Source organism: Portunus trituberculatus, chromosome 18 (assembly GCF_017591435.1).
Source record: "Portunus trituberculatus isolate SZX2019 chromosome 18, ASM1759143v1, whole genome shotgun sequence".
NCBI lineage: Eukaryota > Metazoa > Arthropoda > Malacostraca > Decapoda > Portunidae > Portunus > Portunus trituberculatus.
In genome coordinates this window covers 14572032-14588485 of record NC_059272.1, presented here as the reverse complement: position 1 = coordinate 14588485, position 16454 = coordinate 14572032, and the positions used below count along the sequence as shown (strand labels likewise).

Below are 16454 nucleotides of genomic sequence, written 5' to 3'. Positions count from 1 at the left end.
ACACACATACACACACACACACACACACACACACACACACACACACACACACACTGACTCTCTACGGTGATTCCATCAATGTCTGTAATCAGGAAATGTTTGCGTGATGTTCCTTGGATGAGAAATAAAGATAGATTATTTTCGAGTCATGAATAAACGTTTTCCATCAGCCTCTAGTCACGAAGGTCCAGAAGGTGAGGAAGTTTCACCACATACATAAAAATTAGATTACAGTTAGAAACATTCTTGTTACACGCATTCACACCGACAAACTTGCGGGAGACCATGGCACAGAAATTCGTGTTTTGATTATCCGCGACATCAGATTCTGTAAGTGTCCGAGTTCTGACACTACCTCATTGTTTCCGCCACCCACACGCCAATCATCCCGCACCGCCGCGTTCGGTCAATCGGTCAGTCGCCAGTCAGTGTCTTGTCTTGCCTCCGCCTCGGGAACAGACGCTAGTGGCTGGGCTCTCAGTATCCCAGTATTCTTTTTGATATACGGCAGCTTGGCACCTTTTGCTTAGCTGAACCTCTACACAACAGCAGCATCAATCTACTCATATGAAGAAAAGAAAAGGAAAGATGGAGATGGAGATAAAGAAATAAGAAGAGTAGAATAAAATGAGATAAAATAGATCACAGTCGGAAATGTTCTCTTACATAACACAAATTGAATCATGCAATATCACTGTGTGGAAATTTAGGTTTCTTTTACTTGTCAATCACGGACGTCACATTCAGAAGAAGAAAAAAAAAAAAACAGCATTCTTTCCATCACATACAAATAAGATCATACAAAATAACCACGTGGAGAATATTGAGTAACACATGACATCTTTGGAGCAGGAAGCGCTACTCGTCACGAGAAAGTTGTCAACGCTACGGTTTCTGGAGTCACAACCGGCTGGCTCAGTATACGATTACCAAAACACGCATTTACGTGTATGACAATTTGTGGCCAGCTGCTGGGAACCGAGAGATGGTCATGATCATACACTAACCAGAGAGAGAGAGAGAGAGAGAGAGAGAGAGAGAGAGAGAGAGAGAGAGAGGGAGGGAGGAGCAGCGAGGCATAAAGGAATGAGAGTTTAGAGTTGTGCCGCCTCCATGGATGTTATTAGAGAGATCTTCGTGAGGACAGTGAATGAATTTGATTAATGAAATGTCTCAGGAGTCTCCATTGTTACCAGTCATATCCAATGTCTTCTTAACCCAAGCAGTATTGGAATACATTTTTATCATTAGTTTGGGTATGATTGGACGGTTTTATTTACATTAGGAATGGTTTATGGAGGTTAGAAGATAAATGGCCAGATTCATCACTATTTTAATTCCCAAAAGAGTGTCTGAAGCCCTATAAAATCGCTAAATAGTAAGTAGAATGAATATGAAGACGCGTCATGGTACTGAATGGGTTAATAATCCCATGCCAGTCTTTGTTCTTGTAACACACGAACACTGATTCAAACTTATGCTATTCTTTGATCCTTTTTAAATTCCCCTTACTTAAGTAGAGGTATTTCAAACAACTCATGTATTCTGTCTCATTGTGATAGTAAAAGGGCATAGGAGAGGGTTCCCAGTCCTCTCACTCCATTACTTTTAAGCTCGTCTTCTCAAACACTTCTGTGCTTCATCCCCACTATTTCAAAAGGCCTTTATTTGAATTTACACGAGTTTTCTAAGATGTTTTTACGGTTCTAGAGGCAGAGTGACAAGATTTTTACATTATTAACTGGAGAAACATTCTTGAAAATCTCGCTAATCATCCCTGTGGCCTTGGAAAACTGTCGTGATGAGAGAGCACAGCGTTTCTGAATACGGACTTCAGTCACAGCTTACTTGGATGGGATCGTAAGTGGCAAGGAAAAACGGATCTTCTATATACATTCAGAGCATAGAAGAAACACGTGAATAAGAGATACAATGATAAGAAAATACACAAGTACGAACATTAGTCACAGCTTGGAAGGGATCGGAAGTGGCAAGGAAAAACATGTCTTCTATATACATTCAGAACATGGAAAAAACAAGTGAATAAGGGATACAATGATGAGAAGATAGACAACTACCTAAAAAAACAAACTGCAGTACTGAAGAGTAAAAATGAATAGCAGTTGTCATGTAATGGATATATGCATGCGTAGTAAACACAAATGAGCGAGCAAATAATGTCCACCACGGTAACGGCACCCAAGAATAACTAGTAACGTGGGAAGAGACGAGGCAGCCACGCATAACACCACAACACAACTACTGGTGATCGCATACACGTCACGCCAGATGCACAGACAAGCTATACGTAGAGAGGTGACGTGAAGCCTCCACCGCGTGAGAACCAGCTGACCACACGATTCCCTTGATTTTATTGTGTTCAAACTTAAAATGAGAAAGATGTTTTCACTTCCTTTTTGCCTTTCACTGTTCGCCCCTCTTGTGACCCATTGTAACCTCCCCCCCATCTCTCTCTCTCTCTCTCTCTCTCTCTCTCTCTCTCTCTCTCTCTCTCTCTCTCTCGTCGCCCCAGCTCTGAAATCCAAACAAGGTCCCTGCCACATGTGTTTATTCTAGCCGCCAGTGCTCTCATCTCAGACCGGGTAGCGGGTGGCAGGTGACACTTCCAGGGGAATTATATACCGTCGTGTTTGTCGTCGGCGAGAAGTGCAAGCGAGGAAGGGAAAGAAAGGTTAGGCAGGACGGAAAAGCCAGAGGGAGAGACGAATGAGATGAGATGAAAAAAAAAGGGTGAGAGGAGGGAGGACAAAAGGTGAGGAAAGGATAAAATGAAGGTTAAGGATGTAAAAAATGATAGGGAGGGAATGAAAGGTCAAGAAAGACGGAAAACCTAGAGGGAAAAAGGGGGAAATGAGCGAGTGAACGAAAGACAGGATGAAAAGAAAAGAGAGGAAGGAATAAAAGATTCGTAGTGTTTTTATCATAGATGAGTTTATACTGACTCGCTGAGTAGGGTTGGCACCGTATCAGACTGGCACTGGGAGGCAAATTCAAGAAGCAGAAGGGAGGTACGCCTGCGCGACTGCGGATCTCAAGGACGTTGCTATGAGTAATCACGTGCTGAGCATGCGTGAATACTGGGCACCGATTCCTAGTCTTTTTTTTTTTTCATTGAGCACTGAGCACATTTTTAGCCATGCTCAGTGTCCAAGCACGGCGACCAACACCACGCGAGTCACACTTCGTCTAGTTTCGCACGAGTTACAACTCACAAACAGTTTTAAAGATGTATGTAGTCACTAACATTATTTAGAAAGTATTGCAAACGATATCTATACGCGCGCACACGAGTGTGTGTGTGTGTGTGTGTGTGCGTGTGTGTGTGTGTGTGTGTGTGTGTGTGTGTGTGTGTGTGTGTGTGTGTGTGTGTGTATTGTTGGGTCGCTGAGGACGGGACGGAAGGCGGAAGTTGCAGGGAGGACTGGTAGGGACCATGGATGTATACATGTACCACCACCACCACCACCACCACCACCAAAGCCAAAGTAGATAGAGAGGTTTTCTTTATCTGCCATCGTTACGACGCACGGTCTTTCCCACCCGTCCTATCTTTATCCCTGACAACACCATTGACCTTGTAACCCCCTTCCTCCCTGCCCCAGCACATACACACACACACACACACACACACACACACACACACACACACACACACACACGCTCCTGGGATATCCAATTTTATGATTATGAATGTTTCCTTGTGCATACTCTCCACAGTGACGCAACTTCATCCTCTCCTCTTGCTGTCGTCTTTGCTCCATATTCTGAAACACTTCCGCGCCTCACAGCACCTTCACTATTTTCAAAGGGCTCTAGTTGAGTGACGCAGTTTTTTAAGGATGTTTCTGTTATTCTAGTGGCATGTTAACAACTTTTCTGCAATTTCAACAGGACAAATTCTCTTTAGAACTCGGCTAATCGTCTCTGTGGTCTTTGAAAAAATGGTCGAGGTGAAATAGAAGCGTCTCTGAATATGGCACTTTGATAGGCGATGATATTAAGAAAGCACGTGTGGAGTGAAGTCATGGTATAGTATAGTGTGTCCCTTACTAGCTATGGTGGTAGTTGTATAAAAAGTTTATATTTAGAGACGCTCTCATTGAAACTCTACAGACAACGGAGAGGGAAGAAGACAAGGCAAGCAGGAAGAATGCGCAGTGAGAGACGAAACCTGAGCGGAGTAGTCAAGGAGATGGCAAGTGAAGGAAGAAACGAAGGAAAGACAGAGGAAAAGCTGTGTATGTGTGTAGTAGGTGGGTGAGTATGTGGTTGGCTGGGTGTGTGCTCGCGTGTGTGTGGTAACTGATTGAAATGCGTGGAGAAAGAAATGAACGCTTGTGGGTCTCTATTCAAAGCGAGTAAAGTACTGTTGTTAGGCAGACTCGGGAAAAAAGCAGCGGTTGTGATTGTGGTCTGAAGTGAGGCTAAGGAAACACGAGGTAGAGGCGTGTGGTTAGTGGCAAGACGCGAGTGTACCGTGCGGCCGAATGTTTACCGCAGTTCACACGAGCGGTAAGGCTGAATTAAGTGTGAATTTAATGTCCCTGACCGCACGTAGGAGTAAGAATAATGGTAGAGAGGGATAGGGTCATGATTCTTCCTCCTTGGCGGGTGGAAGAGAGAGTGGAACGTATAGAAAAACAGGTTTGAATTATGGCTTCTTTGGTATACATGCATGGATGAGACTGAGGGGTGTTTTGGTGTTTTCTCTCGTGTCTCTCTCGTCTTATAATTGTGTACGAGAGGAACAAAGAGAATAAAAAATGAAGTCTTTAATAATGTTGAGGAGGGAGGAAAAATGCAAAAAAGGAAAGAAAGAAAGAAGAAAATGAGAGGAAAGAAGAAAAATGGACGACAGCTTTCTCTCTCTCTCTCTCTCTCTCTCTCTCTCTCTCTCTCTCTCTCTCTCTCTCTCTCTCTCTCTCTCTCAGTTTGTATTCGTGCCACTGCCTGCTTGCTTTTGCTCATAAGAATGCATACGTGGTACATATGCATAGCTTTCATGAATAATTGCATTCGCCGTACACACACACACACACACACACACACACACACACACACACACACACACACACACACACACACACACACACACACACACACACACACACACACACACACACCTATAAAACACAAAGGAATTAGATACATTCAGTCCCATTTCCGCCTCTAGGTGCACACACACACACACACACACACACACACACACACACACGGTAGGTAGGCCAACGCCCCGCCCTTTATATGTGTGTGTGTGTGTGTGTGTGTGTGTGTGTGTGTGTGTGTGTGTGTGTGTGTGTGTGTGTGTGTTTGAGTGGGTGCTGTAAACATCCTGCGCTTCTTTTCTTTTACACTGAATTACGGGCCGAGTTATTGTTGTTTCCTTTGCTCTTGACGCGTGATTCTACAAATAGGTTTTAACCCCTTCAGTGCTGTGACGCGTTTTCATATTCATTCTGCTTACTATTTGTTAATTTTATGTAACTTTAGAAACTTACGTGGGGATTAAAATCGTGAAAACTCTGGCCATTAATCTCCTAACCTCCATAGATCCTTGCTAATGTAAAGAAAATAGTCTAATCATACCCAAGAATCGTAGTAAATATGCGTCTCAGTACTAAAAGGGTTAAAGATACTGAAGCAAAAAAAGTTGAATAAAAAAATCAGTCACTAATTCCAACCTATTGTTCTTCGTGACTTTTTTTTTCTTTTTTTCACCTCTTTCTATTATATGAGTCGTCCGCTTTTATGGTTTCGTACTGTGTCTCGCGGAAGCACAACGGGGGGATAGATATGCCGTGGATCCTTGTCTTCTGTGTGAGTGTGTCTTCTGAGTGAGTGTCGAGGTACTGTGTGTGTACTGTGTAGTGTGTACTCTTCCTGCAATCCTCGCTTCACATCCAGCACACACTAAGTTAATCCTTTCACTACACGATATGCAACAATTCACAACGGTAGAAGTAATCCAAGAAATCTTTAGGAAAAAATAGACTTCGCAATTTCCTCATTTTCAGGCAGTATAATGTCTGTAAGTGGCTGCGAAAGGAGGAAAATGGTCTGGAAGTGGCTATCGTGTAATGAATGATGTGCCAGGTAGCAGTGAAGGAGTTAATACACCTTTTCTGTTCATCTTTTTCTTTTACAGGATGATGGTCTTAAAACTAGAGGTGCAATGGTTATTTTCTGTCTAAATCACTCAAAAGATCAGCTATTAATTTCAGTGATAGGTATCTTTGGCCACAACAAGACAACGATACCTCTCCTAACTATTCCAACTTCTCGTACAAAGACAACAGAGAATCCTTACATCAAGATTTTAACTGGCATCCATCTCAGCGCCATTCATAACCACACCAAATCCTCTCAAAGACTAAGAAGCACGGGTGAAAACAGTAGCAGTCTGTTTCATTGTTACTCACGTCACTCCGTCACGTTTGGGATTTCCGTCTCACGAACATTCACCTCACGGGGCACTTGTGATCAGCGCGGCGTGAAGGAACTGGTTACCGCCGCCTGTCCGTGCTGGTCTGATGTTAGTGTTATTGTAGCATAATTGATTAACCCCTTCAATACCATGATACGTTTCCAATATATATTCTGCTTACTATTTGGTGATTTTATACAGCTTCAGAAACTTGTGTGGGGATTAAAATAGTGAAGACTCTGGCCAGTAATCTTCTAATCTCCATAGACCCTTCCTAATGTTAGTAAAATCGTCTAATCACACCCAAAACTCATGGCAAAAAAGCGTCCTGGTACTGAAGGAGTTAATACTGCCATACTCGTGGTACAGATAAGCTTGTATGAGAAGGAACACGATGTAAGTAGAAGAGACAAGGTCGTGCCTTTCAGTGAGTCATCTATGTTTAACTAAAAGAAACTAAAGAACGCTGTTATTTATTCTTACTTTCCTTCTTACTTCTCTTCATTTTCACGGGTTGTTTTGATGGACGGAGACGCGACCGCTCATCTGACACATGCCTACGCTCTGTTGACGCTGGAAACTTTCACTCACAACTTGTTTTGTTGCCGTCAAGCGTGGCAAGGCGTGGCTCTTTTGTGGTGTATAGTAATAAGATCAACATTATACTTGTAATTATTCTGGTCACAGTACAAGTCTTCATGGCGCTCTCAACTAAGCAACATTTTTCCCGTTATGTAAATAATAATAACTGCTTTGTCATGCTGTCCTTGGTTACTTCTTGAATCTCTCCCATTCTTTTCGCTTTTCTTTGTTTTATCTCTTCCCAGTAACTCAACCTCACAACCTTTCATTTCCAGCACTTTAGTTCATTACTTTTACCTTTATCTTCCATCTTCAGCTTCCTCTATCTTCCTGCCACTTCAATTTCCCTTACTATATTCCCATCAATCTCATTCAATACCTCCCAAACTAACACCAACCTCATCTTTCTCGTATCATTTCTCTCTATCTCAACTTTCCGTCGCTTTCACTTTACCCTCCACCCTTCCAACTCCTTCCCGTGCTCGCACATCTGCTCCTTTCCTTTCCCTTCACCTTCAGACGCCCGCCCTCCCCCAGCTATTACGCTCCTGACCTTGAACTTGCGCTGCGGGTCTCCACTTTGCTCCTCCGCCCCGCAAAAAGGCGCCGCTACATGACTGCCGCCTCTGTAAGTTGGCGTGTGTTTTGCCATAGAGAGTGTGGGTAAGGTCCTGCTCTCACTCTCACCCCGTCACGCTTTAGGTCTGTAGAAGATCCTAGCTGACTCACAGTGTTTTTAAGCCCTTCAAAACTGCGACGCATTTTTACCTTGAGATTTGTGTACGTTTAGAACATTCTATTGACATTAGGAACAGTCTATTGAGGTCAGAAGATTAATGGTCACAGTCTTCACTATTTAAATCCCTTAGTTGAGTTTCTAAAGCTGTATAAAATCACCAAATACTAAGCAGAACGAACCTACAAGGGAACTAGCAGCAAAGAAGGTCTTTTTTCTTGTTTTAGATTACCCTTGGACAGTTTTTCCCTCTCACATGAAAAAAAATTCCTTTACAATCCTTTATGTAATCATTACGGAGAACCTCAATAACACTCACATACTTAACCTTTTCCTTCCTCACCGTCCTTACTTCCTCCTTCACCCCACTTACAGACTCTCTCCCTTAACCTCTTCAGTAGCATGACGCGTTTCCATATTCCTTCTGGTTATTATTTGGCAGGTTTACACAGCTTCAGAAACTTATGTGGGGAATGAAATAGTGAAGACTTTGACCATTAATCTTCTGACCTCCATAGACCTTTCCTAATGTAAATCAATGTGTTAATCATTCCCAAAACTCGTGGTAAAAATGCGTCCCAGAACTGAAGGGGTTAATCTTCCATCCTTCACCCCTTCACAGCCTCCCTTTTATCATACCTTCAGCCTTTCTAACCACTGAGTGACCCTTCCCGTTTATCCTTCACCCCAACATACCTCCCATCCCTTCCTCCCTTCCTTCCTCACTCAACAACCTTCCCGTATACCTTCCCATCTCCTTTCCTCCTTATATACATTTGTTCACGGGTTCCTTCTCACACTAAATGCGTTTCCAGGATGTTGCTTAGACTTGTGTTGGTTTTAAGTGCATGTTTTCTGGTTTCCTTTTCCTCTCCCAAATCGCTTCTCTTTCATTTTTTTTCCCTCTCTTCTCTTTAAGCTTCTCGTCAGCGTTCCAGTGAGGGCTGTCTTGTTTACATCCGTTTTCTTCGTCTTTATTTTTGTTGCCTTGGTTTTCTTTCAGGTCCATGGGTGATTTCGACGCTTGGTAGGTAGTGATTGCTTCTTTTCACGCCGTGTGGTGGTTGTGGTGGTGTGGGTGTGGTGGTATTGGTGGTGGTGGTGGTGGTATTGGTGATGGTGATGGTGGTTTCTCTGTTCTCTCTCTCTCTCTCTCTCTCTCTCTCTCTCTCTCTCTCTCTCTCTCTCTCTCTCTCTCTCTCTCTCTCTCTCTCTCTCTCTCTCACACACACACATACATAAACACCGTCATCTTTGCCTTGACATGCTTGGTCTGTGTGGTTGCTGCTGATGCTGCTACTTTTGCTCTTCACGCCTCAAAACTCCCCTTCGTCTCCTCTTAGCCTTGTCACGCTTCGCCGTAAATCATTCACTGCCTCTCGTAAGTGCTGTGTGGTTTGACTTCCCCCACTTGAGTAACTAGCGAATGACTCACGTGATGGTTCTTAGCAGGAGTGATGAGTAAGAGTCTGCTTTACCTAAGGGTCGTATTCAGAAGCACTTTACTCGATCTTTCAGCACGACTATTTTTTTTAAGGCCACATAGATGACTGGTCGGCTTCTTTATAGAATATTATCTTTTAACCCTTTCAGTACCGTGACGTTTTCCCATATTCATTCTGCTTACTATATGATGATTTTATACGGCTTCAGAAATGTATGTGAGGGATTAAAATAGTAAAGACTGTGTCCATTAGTTTTCTGACCCCGTAGATTGTACTAAAAAATCAAGGTAAAAATATGTCATAGTACTGAAGGAGTTAATAAAGCAGAAATCCCCTTAATTTGTCACTATAACCATTAATACGGCCTGAAAAACCCGTGTACTTTTAACTAGAACCTTTTAAAATAGTGTTAGTGCGTCATGGAAATGTTTTTACAATAGAGTTTTAATTCAGATCAAGGGTTTTTTTTTATGATATTTTGCTTTGGTTAATCTTGCTGTTCTCTAATGCGCCACTTGTCTCGGGAAATCCTGTATACTTAAAGACTCTTCATGTTTGTTTATGTGTACGTAAGAGAGAGAGAGAGAGAGAGAGAGAGAGAGAGAGAGAGAGAGAGAGAGAGAGAGAGAGAGAAAGTGTGTGCGTATGTGTGTGTGTGTGTGTGTGTGTGTGTGTGTGTGTGTGTGTGTGTGTGTGTGTGTGTGTGTGTGTGTGTGTGTGTGAGTCTGTGTGTGTGTGTGTTTGTGTGAGTGTTTGGGTGTTGGGTTTAAATGCGACCTTGAGTGAGAGGGAAGCCCAAGCTGTAGATAAGCAAAGGGAACGTTATATTGGTGATGTAAAGCAGCTAATGTTCTTAATTGTTTGCGTGCCAGAATGAAGAGGAGAAAGAGAAGAACGAATTGTGTGTGTGTGTGTGTGTGTGTGTGTGTGTGTGTGTGTGTGTGTGTGTGTGTGTGTGTGTGTGTGTGTGTGTGAGAGAGAGAGAGAGAGAGAGAGAGAGAGAGAGAGAGAGAGAGAGAGAGAGAGAGAGAGAGAGAGAGAGAATGATAATAATGCAGCAGCTCACAAGTGGCCTTCCATTCTCCATCCAAGAGTGAACACTAATAACTGCACGAATGGACACGGCTGAACACATCCTTCACCCATCCTCCTCCTCCTCCTCCTCCAAGCAGCGTCCCCAGTGAACCATGCAAACGCGCTAATCAGTGAAAACAAAGTCGACAAATACGAATACTATGCAAATTCATTAGCGCATCACGAGACTTGCGCACCTGTTCCTTCTTCACTTCGTATTCTCAACCACTTCTGTGCTTCAACTCTATTTCAAAAGGCTTTATCTAAATTTACACAGCTTTTTTAAGGTGTTTTTGCAGTTCTAGAGGCAGATTGACAAGATTTCTACATTATTAACTAAAGAAACACTCTTGAAAACCCCGCTGATCATCTCTATGGCCTTGGGAAATAGTCGTGGTGAGAGAGCAAAGCGTTTCTGAGTAAGGAACTGAGAGTCACGGAACCTGCAGGAGGAATTGTACACAGGGAGAGGAAGGGAAGGAAAAAAGGAAGAAATATGCAGGACTTGGCTATTTAAGGCTTTATTACAAAGAAGGAAGAAGGAAGAGGGAAAGAAGGAAGACATGAAGGAAGGATTCTACTGGATTTGGTGACTAGAGGAAAGTATGTAGAAAGAGGGAAGAAAATTGTGAGGAAGGAGAGGGAGGTGGTGATGAAGGGAGGGATGGAGAAGAGGAAGGATGAATGGAAGGTGGAAAAGAGGCAGGAAGAAAGGGAGGGAAGGCAAGCAGAAAAGAGGAGATAGTGGGATAAATGCTGCACGAGTGAATGAGGAAAGAAAGGAACAGAAACAGTCTAAAAAAAAAAAGAATAAACAACGAAAAAAAAAAATATATATATATAAAAAAAAGAACAGGAAGACATAAAGAACAAAGGACAAACACGCACAAACATAAAACAAGGAAGAAAACAGAAAAAAATAGAATAGAATACGAAGAAAGATGAGTAATATATACCTCCGGGTTGTGACTAGAGAAAAAGAAACGACAACACGTATGACAAGATGAAGATGGAATGTCAAGGAGTCCTACTGAAAGAACATGCGTGGGAGAATCTGTGAGGAGGCTGAGAGTAGTGAGATGAGGTGTGTTGGGCGCGGCATGAATGGAAAGCGAGAGAACGGACGCACCACGGAAGGCAGAGTGGAACTGAGAAGACAGGGAAAGGTGTAAAAGTGTAGAGAGAGAGAGAGAGAGAGAGAGAGAGAGAGAGAGAGAGAGAGAGAGAGAGAGAGAGACGCGATGAGACGAGACGAGACGAGAGAAAGGTGTAGTATATAAAAAAGAAGCAGGAAAGATGAAGCGAGAGAAGGAGAGGAGGCAGGGAAAGGTGAGGCAGTGTAGGAGACGCAGGCAGGATGAAGGGAGAGTGAAGCAGGAAGGAAAAGTCAGGTGCGCAAGGTAACCAGTTTTGAGTCTCAGTAGCAGAGGACTGAGATTCTCTACTTGCCAGAGAGAAAAAAAAAAAAAAATAAATAAATAAATAAATAATAATAAAAAAAAAAAAACAGGGAAAGGTAAGAGTTAGTGAGCAGCGAGATGTTGAGGTCGACTGGCTGGCCGGCTGACTGGCTGACTGGCTGACTGGCTGACTGGCTGACTTACTGGCTTTCTCCTCATCATCATCTGTTCTCTTCTCCTTGTCCCTTTCTCCTCCCCCCTCTCCTACTCCTCCTTTTTTTCCTTCTCCTTGTTCTCTCCTCCTCCTTCTCCTTATTTCTTTGTCCTTCTCCTCGTCTTCCTTCTTGTTCTCTCCTCCTCCTTCTCCTAATTCCTTTGTCTTTCTCCTCCCCCTCCTCGTCTTCCTTCTTCTTGTTTTCTCCTCCTTCTTATTCCTTTGTTCTCCTCATCTTCCTCCTCTTTCTTCTTCTTATTCTTCACGACTTGCTGACTTCCTTCTCATCAAAATTTGTTCTCTTTCTTCTCCTTGTCCCTTTCTCCTCCTCCTCCTCCTCCTCCTCTTCGTTCTCCTTGTTCTCTCCCCCTCTTTTTCTTATCCCTTGTTCTCCTACTCCTCCTTATTTTCCTTCTCTTTGTTCTTCAGGACATGCTGGCTTTCTCCTCCTCCCCATCTGTTCTCCTCCTTCTCCTTGTCCCTTTCTCCTCCTATTCTTTCACATCCTTCTTGTTCTCCTTGGCCTTTTGTCTCATTATTTCAATTATTATTCTAATCTTACGTATCAGTCGTATAAAGGAGAAAAATTGGTGAAAAAACAGGTTTTTTCATTATGCCACTCCCACAGAAGTTATTTATCATCAGCTTTTATGATTTTACGGCAAGATAAAAGTTTAAAGGGTGGATTAAAGGAGCTACCACGGCGCACAATCTTTTTCAGTACCATGACGCGTTATAATATTCATTCTGGTTACTATTTGGTGGTTTTATACAGCTTAAGATTTTTATATTTGGGTTAAAATAGTGAAGACTCTAGCTATTAATCTTCTGACCTCCATAAACCCTTCCTAATATAAATAAAATCGTCTAATCGTATACCCAAAACTCATGGTAAAAATGCGTCCCAATACTGAAGGGGTTAAAATGTCTTGTCAGGGTAATACATTGGGTCTGGCTCCTCTCACTAGCCTTGCCTGCTCAGAACATAATGGTTACACGTGTCTGGCTGAACTCCGGTGATCACTAGCAAGGATCCTCTCCGCTCCAAGGTAATGTCCCCCTCCCTTCCCCTTCAGTTGAGACCCCGGCCACCTTGACTCCTTGACCTATCTGCTCTCTACGCGACCCTATCCCACCATCTTCATCTTGCCTCCCTCTTTATTCTTTCCTCTCCTTTTACCTCAGATATCCTTCTTCAACCCTTCCCTTATTTTTCCTGGGCATTCTTTTTTTTACAGTGCTTTCTTACTCATCTCACTTTCACATCTTTATCTTGCCTCCCTCTTTTTTCCTTCCTTCTTCTCCTTTTACCTCACAGATCTTTCTTCAAGTCTTCCTTTACTTTTCCTGGGCATTGTTTTTTTTACATTGCTTGTATCACTCTCTTGTCCGTTTCTCTTTACTTGAGTTGGGTAAAAAATCACGAGGAGAAAAGCAATAGGACCTGATCGGGAGTCAAAATGTACGTTATTCTCTTGTCTCTGCGGGGCGTCTCCCTGTCACCGTGCGGTGCTTCTGAAGAAAAGGGAAAAAAGTTATTCATTGTGTATTTTTTTCGTGGCAAAAGGTCTGATCGTGCACCGTTATGCTCTTGGTGAAGTGGAGGTTGTGGTGGTGGTGACACATTCTGCTTTGTTATCTCTCCAGTGTTCCGCTTGATGGAGGGTGTGCTGGGAGGTCATGCCGCCACCTAGAGCTGAACTGATCTAGAGACTTTACAGCTTTTTGTAATTTTGATGCTCTTAACCACTTTAGTACCATGACGCGTTTCCGTATTCATTCTGGTGACTATTTAGTGATTTTATGCAGCTCCAGAAACTTATGTAGGGATTAAAATAGTGAAAATTGAGACTATTTAGCTTCTGATCCCCTTAGATCTTTCCTAATGTCAATAAAATGGTCTAATCGTACACAAATCTCAAAGTAAAAATGTGTCCCAGTATTGAAGGGGTTAAGACGAAGTATTAATTTGTCTAACAGTTCTAATCTCTGTATTTTCTTCATACTAGAGGACCGTATAGCGTGACCTTCAACACAACTGCCTTAAGAATACAAACAGTGGTATACGGTGGTGTCTATTGATCATGACGCCGATGCCTGTCTTCCTCTTTTTCGTCCTTGCGTTCTCCCAATATTTCACTGCCATGCTACGGAACCATGGCATGACCTTGAACAGAATCTCTTCCGGAATGCAAACAGTCTTTACGGTGTTGGCTATTTATCATGACTTCGATGTTCGTCTTCATGTTTTTTCCTTCGTTCCGGCTCTTCATCTTGGACTCGCTGCATCGCGTTGCCGAGTCAGACTTCGCTGCAGCTCCAGGAATACAAATAATCTCGCCGCACCGACTGCTTGGCATGACTTAGAGATGGTCGTCTTCGTTCCGGCGCGTCTTTCTTGTCATTCTGGTCTCGCTGCGCCGCGTTGCTGTTCAAAGTCCAGCACGCGTCACGCCATACACTCCTTATCGCCGCCACATCCATCACAAAAAATGAGAAAGGCAGGTTGGTTTTGCAGGAAGTGGCGAGGCGCTACCTTGACTCGGGACGCGTGAACTTCCTGCAGGGACCTATCAGGGCGGACAAACACCCACGACCTTCACTCACGCACTCACGACACACGCTGGCGACCTTAGCTGATGTACTTTTGCCACGTGGCCACGCTATGGAGGGAAACAAGAACACGAATATTGTGATGGATATGCCTGAGTGTCATTTACAAGTGAGTATTGCCACGTCTTATATATATTGTATATCTTTGAGTTTTCTGTGTCTGACACTAGATAGGAAAAAATCATTGACGGCGTTATCTCGTCTATTTTCAAAAGGCACTAATTAAAGTAACATGGGTGTTTATTGATGTTTTCACGGTTTTAGTGACGAATGATAATTTCTACATTGGGAACTGGGGAAACGCTCTTGATAACTCGGCTACTCATCCATGTGACCATTGAAAATATTTGTGGTAAGAGAGCAGAAATGTTTCTTAGTAGACATCTGTGGTTGTCATTTCACTAAGAGCACTGTCACGCCGCCACACATGCAGCCATCTGTCACCATCAGTAGTCGCCCCGAGCCAGGCAGCGCGGCCCTTCAGCTCCACCTGACCCACACACACATGGAGACAGCAAACCGGGAATCTCTTCGTGACCAGACACCTTTTCCACCATGACTCTTAAGACCAATTTATGAAAACCAAGTTACTTTTTTCCTGATTTAACCTTTTCCTATTCTTATCCTCTGGAAGACACAAACTGGGTCCTCGTTTGGCTTAAGAGGTTGAACACATCTTTAAGGGCTAAGATACAGAAGCAAATGAGGTTTTCAGAATCTATTTCCTTTGATATTCCTTATGTTCTTGTCCTTTCGATCAGGACGCCAAGCAGGTCCTCGTCGGGTAACTAACCAGGAACTCACACGAGCACGGATTTAAAGATTAAGATATGGGTAATTTTTTTCTGAATCTAGTAAATTTCTTATTCTTATTCTCCTAAACAAGACACAGAATACGTACTTATCGGTCAACAAACCAGGAACTCGCTCGTGTTGTTCACCTCGTGGCGCTTTGATTAGTATTACATAAGTAGGCAGCAGGATACCAATGACAGGTGCAGGAGAGCCACTCAACACATCTATTGGTCATAACAGATCGGAAAAAGAATGACAAATACCTAATACAGTGTTGTACCAGAACACTCCATACACAATAACGTCAATAACTTCTACAGCAGCATTCAGTCCAGTCCAGTCTTTATCCTGCGACAAGAATGCACGTCACGTTATGTACTAGTGAGAGCAGCAGCAAAGGCACAGACACGCCTCAAGGTACCCCAGGCAGACGAGGGCAGGTGTGGCAGGGCAGGTAGAGAATTAGAGAGGCGTTTCCGCCCGGGCGAAGAGATAGGAGAGAGAGAGAGAGTTGCGGGTGGGTCACTCACGTCAGACAGGAGATGTGGCAGACGGTCCTTCCCCCACCACTGTCTCTGCCTCACTAAACCTTCTCCGGAGACTGGAGTTCCAATCCTTCGACCTCCTGAGGTTGAGCACTGACTCGTCTAGTTGCCACACGCCGCCTCAACTTTCCTTCGTTCCGTCATTATTCCGAGAAGCTTGTTTCCTGTGATTCATTCCTGCTGCAAGTCGTGAGAGTGAGTCATGATGTGCCTTTAACCTGCTCATTAGTTTAGATCGCTTCTGTGGAATGTCAGTGTCTCCAATGCTTTGTCTTTGTTTATGTAAGGTTAAAAGCTGGATAGAAAAGATGCCATTGGGTGACTTTTCTTGCCTCCTCTCTGCCAGCACGCGTGAACGAGTGCGCAGGGGACAGGTGTGCCTTGGGGGCGGGGGAGTGGCGCGGGTGGGGTTTGTGGGGGAAGGGCAAGACAGGTGAGGCAGCAGGGAAGTTGTGTAACCCAAGTCTACTGTTCTCCTGTCGCTTATGGAACGTTATATTTCTCTCTCTCTCTCTCTCTCTCTCTCTCTCTCTCTCTCTCTCTCTCTCTCTCTCTCTCTCGTTTTATTTCGTTTTACTTTTCCATTTTTTTCCCTTCGTGTTTCC

General features: G+C 43.5%; 1 protein-coding gene across 1 annotated transcript in view; it reads right to left on the bottom strand.

The window, feature by feature from the left end:
* LOC123505418 (metalloreductase STEAP3-like) overlaps positions 1-15956 on the bottom strand; it is a 42373-nt gene extending 26417 nt beyond the window's left edge. The window contains exon 1 of the mRNA XM_045256659.1: positions 15835-15956. The gene's annotated coding sequence lies outside the window, so the exon portion shown is untranslated. The remainder of the gene's footprint in view (positions 1-15834) is intronic.
* Between the last annotated feature and the right edge of the window lie 498 nt (positions 15957-16454).